The sequence below is a fragment of the Schistocerca gregaria genome, chromosome 6 (assembly GCF_023897955.1).
Source record: "Schistocerca gregaria isolate iqSchGreg1 chromosome 6, iqSchGreg1.2, whole genome shotgun sequence".
NCBI classification, from domain to species: Eukaryota; Metazoa; Arthropoda; class Insecta; order Orthoptera; family Acrididae; genus Schistocerca; species Schistocerca gregaria.
Window position 1 is genome coordinate 588677880 of NC_064925.1, and position 13283 is coordinate 588691162.

The following is a 13283-nucleotide window of genomic DNA, read 5'->3' on the forward strand; positions in this document are numbered from 1 at the left end:
TAAAGTCCTTAGTTGAGTTACAATTATTTCCAGAGACCGAAATCTGCCTATGCAGTTCCACACAGTCGCGTCTCACTATTTGAACCTCTGTAATTCGATCGTGTTGTCAAGACCCATGTAAGAACTTCTGTTTACCGAAGAAACCTCCTGTGTTCGGTACATTCCATAAACGGAAGCGACTGTCATAACAGACAGCCCCGTAAACATTTCGTAATGAAGTGCCAGCCGGTACGTAATACTCGATATCTGGAATTGTTTTATCGGTTATTAAGATAATCGTTTCATCTCTAAACACTTTGAAAAATTTACGTGTTTTCTCAATAAAGCATAAGCACAGTACATAGATCCGCCGTGAAAATGACATCGAAGAAGTACAAGTGTTCGAGTGCCACAGAAAAGAAGTTTGTCCTTGAAGGTGTGGAACGAAGAGCAGTACAAAAGTAAGATGTCACGTTTCGGGATTCCCTCATACTCGCTGTAGACACTCCAGAAGCAGGAAAATAAGTTTGATGATGTCTCATGAGGAGCGAGGAATAAATTCACTCTCATATAACTACTGTACGAGATGCCTCGCCGCCTCTTAAAGGGTGTCATGGGCTTCTGCGGCCGTGAGTCAACGTGGTGTTTCTGGCCACATACATTTTAGCTGCAGTTTCTCCGACCTGCAAAGGAAGCCGCGACAATGGGGAGGCTCTGCCTGTTGTTTTGTAATAAGATCGCTCCTCCACATTTTATCTAGGCTTAAGGCTGTGCATAGCCGTGTTTAAAAAAATATTATTTTTTACATTTTCTGTTCTACAACATTACTTCTGTCTTATTTTACGAACTTTTCGTACGAATGACGTAAATTTTAAACTCCTTAAATCCACCAAGTCATTATGTATTCTTAAAATATCTTTTAACTCCTTTTCAACACGGATTTATTTTTAATCTCTTTCACTGAAGAGGCTAACCGACGGATTACATTTTTTTAAATTTCAGGTATTGATTTTATTACATTCTCCTTTAGCATATTGATCAGAAATTGTAGGTTCAGATACCTTTGCCTGATTGAGTATCGTTTGCTATGCCAAACTTCGACAGTATTCATGGTCCTGTGCATCGAATTGGTAGATAGCTGACCGAAATCACTTCGAAATAAATTCTCTGAACGCAGATGTGTTAGCTATCGAGGTGTTACCTAACGCAACTGAAGACAAGTTAAGAATGAATTTATTTCGATATAATTTCGGTCGACTGTCTGTCTTCACCAATTCCACATTTCAGATGGTGTACTAGGATTTTCCATCTATTGACTGACTATATAGTCTACGAATTCATGACCTTTTCGTCACCGGGCATTTACTACGCTGTTACCATCCATGCATCATCAAGGCAGTCCGGTGGAAGATGTGCTCTACAGCATACATGCGGCAAGACAATCGAACTACTTCTTCATCCCTGTATTTCTCCACTAATCCATTGCAGTTAATATCCATCTGACAACTTGGTTTTAGTTGTATATTGGCCACTGGTCAATCTCTCTTCATTGTAAATATAAATACGCATTGTCACCATATATCACCAGCATAACGTTTAATACAGATGTACATTACAAAGATCATCACTTAAAAATACAGCATACTTTGCTCTGAAACAATTTTTTCGATTTTTGTGCTTATAACACGACGGCGTGCTGAGAAGATAATGACTCGGTCTATTTTATTTGATGAAGTCAGTAACATTCTACATCTTTACTTTGGATATCTGCAGCCCTCTGATTTTGCATAAGGAGCGTTTTGTAACAAGTGTTTATCCTTATTTTGGATAGTTACCTCTCTTATCTGAGTGACTATGTTGGTGGGTGAGAAAGAGCTCACAAAACTAAAAGAACGAATTCGAAGACTTCGTCCGCATGTGGAGCACACTCTCCTTGAGCACGGCAGTGCCAAACTACACACGATCGCTGCGGCATCTGCAGCAAGCCGACGTCCTTGCACTGCCGTCGATCATCCTACACACAGTCTCGATTTTCGTCTATCGCAAAACTAAGAAAACCTTTGAGCACTTCAGTTGTTTCAAGCGGTGCAAGCAGAGGTAAGGTTGTGGCTCTGTTAACATAGTCAAACAATATACTGTGACGGTGTCAACAAAATAGTATCTAGTTGGGGAAATTGTGCTGGTTCCGAGGGTGAGTGTGTTGAAAACTAAATTTATTGACGTGAAGAATACCGATGCAGAATGTTCATGAAGTTTGTTTTATTTAAAAAGCTTTGAGAGTTTTCACGTAAAACATCTGTCGACATTACTTTTCAGTGCGTCCTCGTACGGTGGATGTCTGAGAAAATAAATACATTGATTAAAATAAGTGGTGACATGAGTGCTGTTAAGAGCACTAGGTTCAAAAAATTTTAACTGTATGCCAATTGCAGATTAATTTTAATGGCAGCTAGCGCGATTATATGAGTGGAGTATTAAATTTAATGGTGAGCATTTATGTAATTTTTAAGCATTGTCATTCTTCCTCTCTTAAGTACCTCGTCCTCCAGTAACACTGCCGATCGATAGCATGATCTGTTGTCCGTCCATGGTTTTTCAGAACATTGATTCAGTGCTGAACCCAAACTGCTGGTTTGAGTTATTTAGCCTGGATAATCCTGTGCGTCGTGGGTCACGTATGCCATTAATCTTTCAAAGAAATGGTTCAAATGGTTCTGAGCACTATGGGACTTAACATCTGAGCTCATCAGTCCCCTAGAACCTACAACTACTTAAACCTAAGTAACCTAAGGACATCACACACACCCATTTCCGGAGCAGGATTCGAACCTGCGACCGTAGCGGTCGCACGGTTCCAGACTGAAGCGCCTAGAAACGCTCGTCCAGACTGCCGGCCATTAATGTTTCCTTGAATTATTAATTTCAACAGGTTTTATTTGTTGTTGCGGAATTGCGATACCAAAACAATCGAGTTCTGCTCTCTGGATGCTGTTGAGAATTTCTACATTTTCGTACCGCCGTACTTTTGACTAAATCTGTCGATGGTATCCTTAATATTTTTCCATACGATCGCATTTCAAATGCCTAATACAGTCCATGACTCAGCTCCATAGAGTAGGACACCGAACGTGTAACATCGAAGTAGTAGAGTGCGAATCCTAATGACTGCTCTGAAGGTTCTCAGCAGTCGCTACGGACTAAATGACTTCAGGGGACTCGGTTCATTGGCTACAAGTCTTTTAGTAATTCTGGAGATTTTCCTTTGGACTAAGTGCGAGGTAGTCCCTCGTTGCTTAGATCGTGCAGTTTTCAGACCGTTTGTGTTACTATGGCTACACTACTAACTGTGTGTCGACCACCGTATCAGTAGATATAATGAAACGGCGGCACTCTTTCGTTATGTCTTACAAGGAGATTTCTCCAGGGGTAGGATCGACTTTCTGTAACCATCTATACGGTTATGTAGGTTAAGCACCCAAGTATCACACAGTGCAGCCATTCATCCTGGTGGGTAGACGTTTTCGAGGAACTGACGAGAAAAGAAATTCGGAATTTTGTGTGAGACTCAATAACGTGAAGAAAGCCGAATGACCTAGGTAGGTTGTGAGGGTATTGGAAAGGATACTAGCTTCACATGCATGAGGTTGTGGGTTCGAATCTCACCAGAGGAAGAAATCTATGCTAGGTGTTTATCGAAGTGATATTGATAATCATTTTCATTCAACTGATGTAAATATTTTTTTTTTTATTTCCGCTCCTCGGTCACGTGATTCAATAGTGATATGAACTTCTTCATTTGGTCTAATTTTTCTTCTTATCATCCATTTTCCACTGGAAATATTTGTTCGTGAACTCTTAATTATCTTCATGTACTAATTCCGATTTAATTTCTCCTATTTTTATGGCCCTGTGTTTTCGTTATTGTGTTCATTATATCGATTTCTCACATTGCTTGAATTTTGTTTTACTTAGAAAACCTTCTCTCATTCATATCATCATCTACCATACATTTCCATAGCACACAAAGAATTTAGGTAATGTTTTAAATATTTGTATGTCGATTACCATGCAGAAAAAGGCACGTCTTGTAATGAAAAATACGTTTTTCACGTTAATGCACAGTCAATATAAATAGATTATTTCGTCTTTTGTTTTTTTAATTAATTTATCGGAGTTTTGAAGTAATTGAATAGTCAAACAGATAGGTACAATAAAATACACATTCACAAAAATTCCGATTGGAAGAAGAATGATGCACAGAAAAATGAAACAAATGGAAAAGTTCATACGGTGATTAAAACGATGTGACAAAGGAATAGAACGAAAGAAATTACATTTAAAACAATAAATTGAGTAAAAATAGGCACCAAAGTCATTTCGATAAGGATTTAAAAAAAATTTTACTGCACCTGACGAGGCATGGTTAAGCTTCTGTCCTAACCATTATGACACGCAACAAGACTATGGAATAAGACTTCCTTAACGCTATATAGCATGACGCAAAATTGCAAACTCTTCTGCGTCAGTTACTTGCAAACGGAGGCCCACCTGGATGCAGGGTCTGATACTGGGGGGTCTTGAGTTACACTACCGCTTATTTGGTTTCAAAAAGTCGACCCCACCGCTGGGGAGCTCTCCATGTTGGTTTTAAGAGTAACAAACGGCACATTTCGAAAGAACAGTAATGTCGCAGTCCAAAAGAAGCAACTAGCGGTGGCTCCTGCAAACTTAAAAGACGGCTCTAGCAAAGGCAAAAAAAAAAAAAAAATATTGTAGTAAGTAACCTGGCAACGCTACACACACGTTTAACCAACAGAACAACAACGAAATAATAATAATATCAAGCAACAAACCTAGCAACCAATACAACTGGATACAGATCACAAGTATACACAACATTTCCTACCAGATGCCCAGATTTAAAATTTTTAACAGAACAACGACTAGCTGATCAGATCCGTGTAATAATCAGAATTAGAAAACATCAAACAACGAGTACAACAAATACTGGAACAAAATAATGCCCAATCAGAAGAAGAAGAAAATAATACAGTAATGGACTCACACATCCCAGAGCAAACAAACAAAGAACAACACGCATCAATTAAACAATCAGAGGAAAACGAAATCTTAAGACTGCCACCAGAACAAGTACAAATAGAACACGAAGTGACACACATGTTAGATATAAAAGAAAAATTTCAGCTGGCATATATAGAATACAAAGACACAAATACAGACATTAGACCATTCTTGCATACACCGCCAAATAACCCACAAGTCGAAACAACAATAAAAACTATCAACACAATCATACACAATAAAATAAATGGAAACACAACTATGGGAGAGTTACAACTACTGGTTTAAATAGGAGCACTCTCTACACTAAATTTACACACTAGACAGACATCAGAACCAACCAACACACAGAAGAAACCCACAAAACCTGCATGTCAACACAGGCTACAGATCGGAATAGAAAAACTGAGAGAAGACATCAGACAGCTAACACAATTTCTAAGAAAAGAAATATCATATAAAAAACCAAAAAGGTTAGGTAAAATCTCACAACAAGAAGCGATAGAGCAATTAGATGAAAAGAAGCAGAAATTAGAAGCATTGGCCAAACGACTTAGAACATACAAAAAAAGTGAAAATAGAAGGAAACAAAACCAAACATTCAACACAAACCAAAAGAAATTTTACCAGACAATAGATAACACACGCATTAAAATAGACAATCCACCAAACATAACAGACATGGAACACTTCTGGAACAACATATGGTCAAACCCGGTACAACATAAAAGACATGTACGGTGGATACAAGCGAAAACAGAGACATAAAAGATGATACCACAAATGCCTGAAGTGATAATTTTGCAACATGAAGCGACCAAAGCAATTAATTCTACACACAATTGGAAAACCACTGGAAAAGATAAAATAGCAAATTTCTGCCTAAAGAAGTTCATGTCAACACATTCTCATCTAACTAAATAATTTAACAGTTACATTGCAGACCCATACACATTCCCTGATACACATACACAAGGAATAACTTGTCTGAAACCTAAAGATCAAGCACACACAGCAAACCCAGCAAATTATTGCCCCATGACATGCCTACCAACAATATACTAAATATTAACTTCAGTCATTACACAGAAAATAACGATACATACAACACAGAACAAAATTATAAATGAAGAACAAAATGGCTGTTGCAAAGGAGCACGAGTATGTAAAGAGCACCTGATAATAGATGCAGAGGTAACATATCAAGCTAAAACTAAACAAAGGACGCTACACTACACATACATTGATTACTGAAAAGGTTTTGATAGTGTACCCCACTCATGGTTACTATAAATATTGGAAATATACAAAGTAGATCCTAAATTGATACAGTTCCTAAACATAGTAATGAAAAACGACACTTAATATCCAAACAAATTCAAATAATATCACATCACAGCCAATACAGATTAAGCGTGGAATATACTAAGGAGACTCATTAAGTCCTTTCTGGTTCTGCCTTGCTCTGAACCCACTATCCAACATGCTAAATAATACAAATTATGGATACAATATTACTGGAACATACCCACACATGGATGATCTAAAACTACTGGCAGCAACAAATCAACAACTCAACCAATTACTAAAGATAACATAAGTATTCAGCAATTATATAAATATGGCTTTTGGAACAGACAAATGTAAGAAAAATAGCATAGACAAGGGAAAACACACTAAACAAGAAGATTACATATTGGATAACCACAGCGACTGCATAGAAGCGCTGGAATAATCAGATGCCTATAAATATCTAGGATGCAGACAAAAAATAGAAATACATAATACAAATATTAAATTTAGGAGAGTCTATTTTATGATGTACAACTTCATGTGGTTGTCCCATACCTCATATTGTCACATTATGACAGTTCACCTCTCCGTATAAATGGAATGTTGCCTCCTCATTAAACATAAACTGTGGGAGAAAACAGCCATGCTCCACCTTGCCAAGAGTGAAATTACGGAACTTCACACGATGTTAGCACCCTCACGAACAGCTCGCAGTAGCTGAATTTAATATTGTTTGATGCAGAAACGTCGACGCATAGACGCCAGACGGACGTCGGGGGCGTGCTGAGCTGTCGAGCTGCACGGCGAACAGAATTCTGCGGACCCCTCGTGAAACTATGGCGGATGCGTTCGACGTCTGTATCATTCACTCGGGGACAGCCCGGCGGTTTGCCTTTATGCAAACATTCTGTTTCTCTTAACGCTAGGATGCATGGTGCCGAAAACACACGTGAATGCATATGCAGGGCCTCCAAGGCCCTGACCTAATTTAAAATTTTCCTCTTTCCACGTATTCATTCTTTGGAGTTAAATTTCGTTCTGTCAAATTTTTTGTCATATTGCAAGATTCCTAAGATACAGTGACAGGATCTGGTGGGCCTGATTAACATTTTTTATATAAAACTCTAAGAGTGAATTTTTATTAGTTACTTTCCTTTACAAACAACATATACAAATTATTTTATTAATTCACTTATAACTTGCAGTTTACATCTTAAAACACTTATTACAACCAATTTCTTCAATTAAAACATGCTCATTATTCACAGTATTATGTGTATAGGCAATATTTTTACAAAAAGTTATTATTCATTGTTCACATAAAATTGCATCTTTCTTAGTTTTCAACATGTGACAAACAAGAAGCACAAATAACGCCACTATGTTCCTTACAAAAGTTGGGTTTGCACTTAATGCATGTCATAGCACTTTTCCTGTGTTTCTTATATGGACAATAATTGCATCTTCTTCTTTTTCCTGAAACATGTAGTTGGTTTGGCAATACGACATCTTCGCATATCATCAACGATTTTCTTTGGAAGATTAGGGATCTGAATATGAAGTTCCATTAGAGGTCTTACCATTTCCTCTGCTAAACCTCTTAGGAACAAACGCCTTTTATTACTTCTTCCACTATGGTATGTCAGATGTTGGGCGGAAAATAAAATTTCAGTGGTCATTGCTGCGATGTCCATCATATTCATCCATAATGCAAATGGACATCTTCTCGTTTGTCTCTTGCAAGTGTAATAACGAATATTCTGGTCCATTTATCTACTCCACCCTTCGTAGAGTTATAGAAGTTTATTGCATCTGGTTTCTTTTTTGCATGAGTTTCATCAATGTTTCTGTCGTATTGCATTGTGCTAATGAGAACTATAGACTTCTTCTTATTGGGAAGATAACTCACCATTGTAATGACACCTATAAATGCAAACAAAGAGGAATGAATTGCTCTTGAGACAGATGGTTTCATCTCATTAGGAATTTCTGGTTTATTTTGTTTGATTGTTCCCACCACTGTAATTTGCTTCTGAAGCACACTAGTAAAGAAGTTGTCAACGGTAATATTTTTTGATGATCATTGAATGCTTTTAGCAAGATCTTTCACTACATTCAATCCAAGATTTTTCTGAATAAATTCATGGGGCTTCCTTCTCGTGTAAACAGTTCCCTCTAAAGCATATGATCACATAACAAAAATATTTTTATGCCACACTTGGCTGGTTCAGAGGGCATATACTGGGTGAAGCTGCATCTTCCACGGATTAGGACTAGCTGTTCGTCAACTGTGAGCGAATGATTGGGATTCATTCTATTTCTACACTTGTCAAGAAATAGTTCCCATACATAGCGAACTGCTGCGTCATCTGCAGATCGAGCTTCACGGGTACGCCTGTCATCAAATCTAATCATTCTCCTTATATCCTCGAATCTATTTACTGGCAAGGTAGCCTTCTATGTAGGATTTTCCTTTTCATCCTAGAATAATTCTCTAATAATGACATCCCAAGTCTTCTCATCACCAGAAAGCAGTAAAAGACCAAGAAAACCCACCATTCCAGGAAGCAAAACGTTTTTCCACGTAAAGCAGCCACTCTTCTGCCTTCAATATTTGTGCAGATGATCATTTCCTTGGAGATGAAATAGTCCCAGGCATCCTTAGGTTTACAGGTATTCAAACCAAGGGCTGGACTAGGTGCCTTCTTTACGATGTTATGGACAGGCGTACGAAAAGTTGCAGGAGGATCTAATTTCCAAATCGCTCCATTCCGACTAATGTATGTGTGGTCTTCTATACCTTTTTGTGGTTGTGCTCCATTTTCAGACTCTGATGAAGTAATATTATCGGAAGGACTGCCATCTGCCTCAATATTCGCATCTGCAGGTTCATTGGCTAATTCTTCACTACTTGCATCTTCAAATATATTTCCTTCCTCGCAAGAATCATCTTCTTCAGACCACTGAGCCACAACACTTCTAGAGATTGCAGTTTTACTTAGAAACTCATGCCTGCAAACGTCACCCACCGACGCTGTGGAGCATCAAAGTCACAGGCGCCAGCTCCGGTAAATGTATGTATATGCAAGATGATCCGTGATTGTGTTACAAACTTCCTAGTATGATGGAAACAGACAAATGTATCGATTTGAGGTAAGGGCCCCTGTACCGGAAACAAACGTGTCGAAAGTTGTAAGTGAAAATCGTTATCCTGCCTCTGACAGTGGAATACGTGTACTGGTACTGTTGTTGCTAGGATTGTAGGGTAGGCAACGTTCAGAGGCGGCAGTATAGACCGAAACAAGAAAAAAAGTGCAGTAAACATGGACTCTAAACTGCATAATTCTGGAGCTGTAAGCACTTGTTCAATAGTGGAGATGGCTTTCACGCAAGCGATGATGAACAAGTGCTCATGGTTCATGATGTATGCATCTTACAGCCTATGTGTACTGCACATTGTTTTCTTCTTTCGTTCCATACCACCGCCTCTGCAAGTTTCCTGTCCTACATCCTAGCAACAACGATAACGTTACATGCTGTCAGAGGTAACAGAAAGGTTTTCTGTTATAATTTTCCGGTGCAAGGACATAATCACAAATGTACGCATTTATCCATCTGCATCATCTTAGAAAGTTTGTAACATCTTCGTGGGATCCATCTATTTTTGTAGATGCCGGTTCCTATAACTTTGACGTTCTGTAGCATCGCAAGATGACGTTTTCAGAAGTAGATTCCTATGTAAAACTTGATCAGTTAAATCGCCTGTACAGTCCCGAGTAGTGTGAAACACCCTGCATATAGAATGAATAACATCAGGCAATGGACTAGAACGCTGTCTCACTCACTTCTCACGTATTGCCTTACTTTTATGTCCTTCGACTTGTACAGCCTCTGTCTCATTTCTGGTGGAGTTCTAAGTAATGTTTCTCTCGCTATATTTTATTCCTGGTTGCATCTTAAATTCAAACTGCATATTCTGGTCAACATTGTCAAAAGTTTCTGTATCTAAAGATGTTATAGATATGGGTTCTGTTCCCTCCAAATGGATTTTCCTCTAGATTGGCTTCGGTAAGGTGCTCCCTTCCGCTCTAAATAGTTTGTAGCAGTATTTTCAGCAAGCAGTTATAATAGTGGTGGTTTCGCTGATCACGATTTGCCTTATGTAGCATTGGTGCTATTACGCTTCTCGTTTAGTGTGAGGATTTAGCGGGTATCTCAGCTGGCGTACTCGTTCAGGAGTGGAGCAGCAAATCCCGGCAGAGTGAGTCGTCGCCAGCTCCGCTAGAGCCCTCTGGTAGCGAAGCCCTGCGCTACAGACAACTGACTGTGTGAGGGACCAGTAGCAACACCTAGCAGCGATGTGGTGAAAAGGAAATAGTATTGCTAAAAGTTTATCCACGCCTTTTAGCATTTAGAATGGAGATATGGCACGGAATTTAATAGCAAAAGAAAACAGCTATAGTAGCAGTCTCTCTCTCTCGCAATGCAACAGTAGTACAACAACAATAGACCAACTGAATCTGTAGAGGTAGTAATAAAATTTCTTTTCTGACCTGCAAGATACTTTTATATAAAGCTGAGCCTGAGAGGTTGTCATGAAACTACCAACAGAAATATTATATGAGACATGCAGCCCTGTCAGTAAAATTCCTTTTTTTTAAATGTTAACTGTTTAATTTAGCATTCAGCTGACATAAGACCAGGAGAATTATCCTGTATCATACAAACAAAGAGTTTATCTCATTAGTGACCTGTATCCTATCTTAATCTCATTTAGACACTTGAATAATTTGAAAAAAAGGCCTGTGTTCGTTTTGAAACTACTATTGCTGACAATATACACTTATAAATGGCACTGAGTGTGAACGGTTACGAAACGATTTCTGATACAGAATTTATTTATTATCGTATAATCAATCAGGATAATAAAAAGAAAAGGCAGACTGAGACACCTGAAAATATCTTGTGTGATGGTATTGATATAATATTTTGCATTTCTTTGACATTGAGATAATTTATTCAGTATTATAGCCAAACTTACTTTCATAATTACCTACAAGAAAATGAAAGCTGTTTTGGTATTTATCTTAGCAGCATTTAGCACAAAAAGGAAAATAAAACTTATTAGTTTTTTTAGTGAGGATTTCATTTCATTGTTGCAATCCTACAAATGTTCATGATACTATGCAGTTTCTTGCGACAGTGAGATGTCTTATGTAGAAAGTACCTGGAAAATATATGTAGATGTAGTCTGGTGAAGAAAGTGTGCGTATTGAAATTTAAAATAAGTGATTGCAGCAGCATAATGAGGTATATTTTGTAGTGAGGGAGTGAGCTCCACGTGGGATCCGAAGCACGGACCCCACGGGGGTGCCCGGCATGCGCCACATGCCAGGGCAGAGGTGGAGGCTAGTGTTCGGAAATCTGAAAATTCCAGCGCCGGCCGGGGATTGAACCCCGGCCCGGCTGGGGCGAATAGCCCCAGCCGAGGCGCTGGAACGTTCCAGACCCCCTTACCACTAGACCACCGGGGACCCCAGCCGTTTCCTGCTCTGAACTCGGTCTGGTAGTCCTGTCACACTTCCTGTTGTCGGCTGTGTTTACATCGGACGCTGAGTGGCATAGTGTAGCCGGCAACATTAGAACGCTGTGAGGGGGAAGTGTTTACCTCCGACTGGTAGCTGTCCCCCCTACCCAGGTGAAGTAGCTTTACAGTTACCAAAGACATTTGAAATCAGCCTTTGCGACTGTATGCAGTCGACGGTTGTTAATCGTTTGTTTCAACCTGTTCCCAAATGCCTCGAGAAAACCGAAGCAACTTCTTCACTAATCGAGTCGACTGTCATAACAGAGCGACCCGCAGACATTCTGTAATTACAAGTCAACGCCTAGCTTACACCAGATAATTCTGTCTGTTTCATCAGTTGTTTTAACAGTGCACGAAATACCACAGCATGTTATTAATCCGTTGCAAATAAATTTCTGTGTGTGCAGTTCAGGTCTGGGCCGTAGAGTTTTCGTGAAAACGTCGGGATAAAATCGTAACATGTGTTTCATATTAATATGAAATTTAGTTAACAATATCTTTATTACAGTGGTCACACTCACAATTTTGGACTTTTCAGTGGCTGGGGTACGATATAGCCTTTGAGAACGTTATCGCGTTGCGCAATTTCTTCCTTTTTTTCCGACTCTGAGGGAGCTGTCACCTTCTCACAGCGCTGCCCTATTTAGGCTTCTGGGAGGGCTTTTCTCACGTTTTCTGTAATTTAGAGCATATTTACAAGTCCTGAGACGAACTCTTCCTATGTGTCGTAGGTTTAAACGCAATATAGATTTTCGTTTATATTCCAGCGAATATTTTTATTTTCTGTTACTCCTAGCGGCGCTCCCTAAGCTGTTCATCGCAATGACACACAAATGAGAATCCTAGCTAACAGCTTCACCAGTTTATAATTTTACATAAAGATGATTCCTAACAATGACCCGCATATGCCAATACAGGCAATAAGTGACAACCACGTGGACTTAACCTTTGTTTGCGCACTGTCAGTCTCGTAATTAATAGTGATTCAAATCTGACGCCATTTTGTCACACAAGGAACTTCGACCACGGAGAAAGTAGACGTTTTTCACTTTAGGATATTTTCCAGGAAGTTTCCGATATTCGTAAAACAGAAACGAGTTTCGACGCTGTGGAATGCAACGAGAAGTAGCAGGTAACGAATTGTTTCGGGATTCCACCATCCAAGCTGCAAACGATCATCGAGCGGAAAGATAATGTTGCTCATAAGTATTAAAAAGCGGGAGCAAGCAGACCGGGCGAGGCGAAAGTTTATAGTATTGCCTTACTCAATGCAGGGTACAAAAGGTATTTGTCGGAACGCTAAGACATTTACGGTTAGTCTGGGAACAGAAGTCTCAGATAC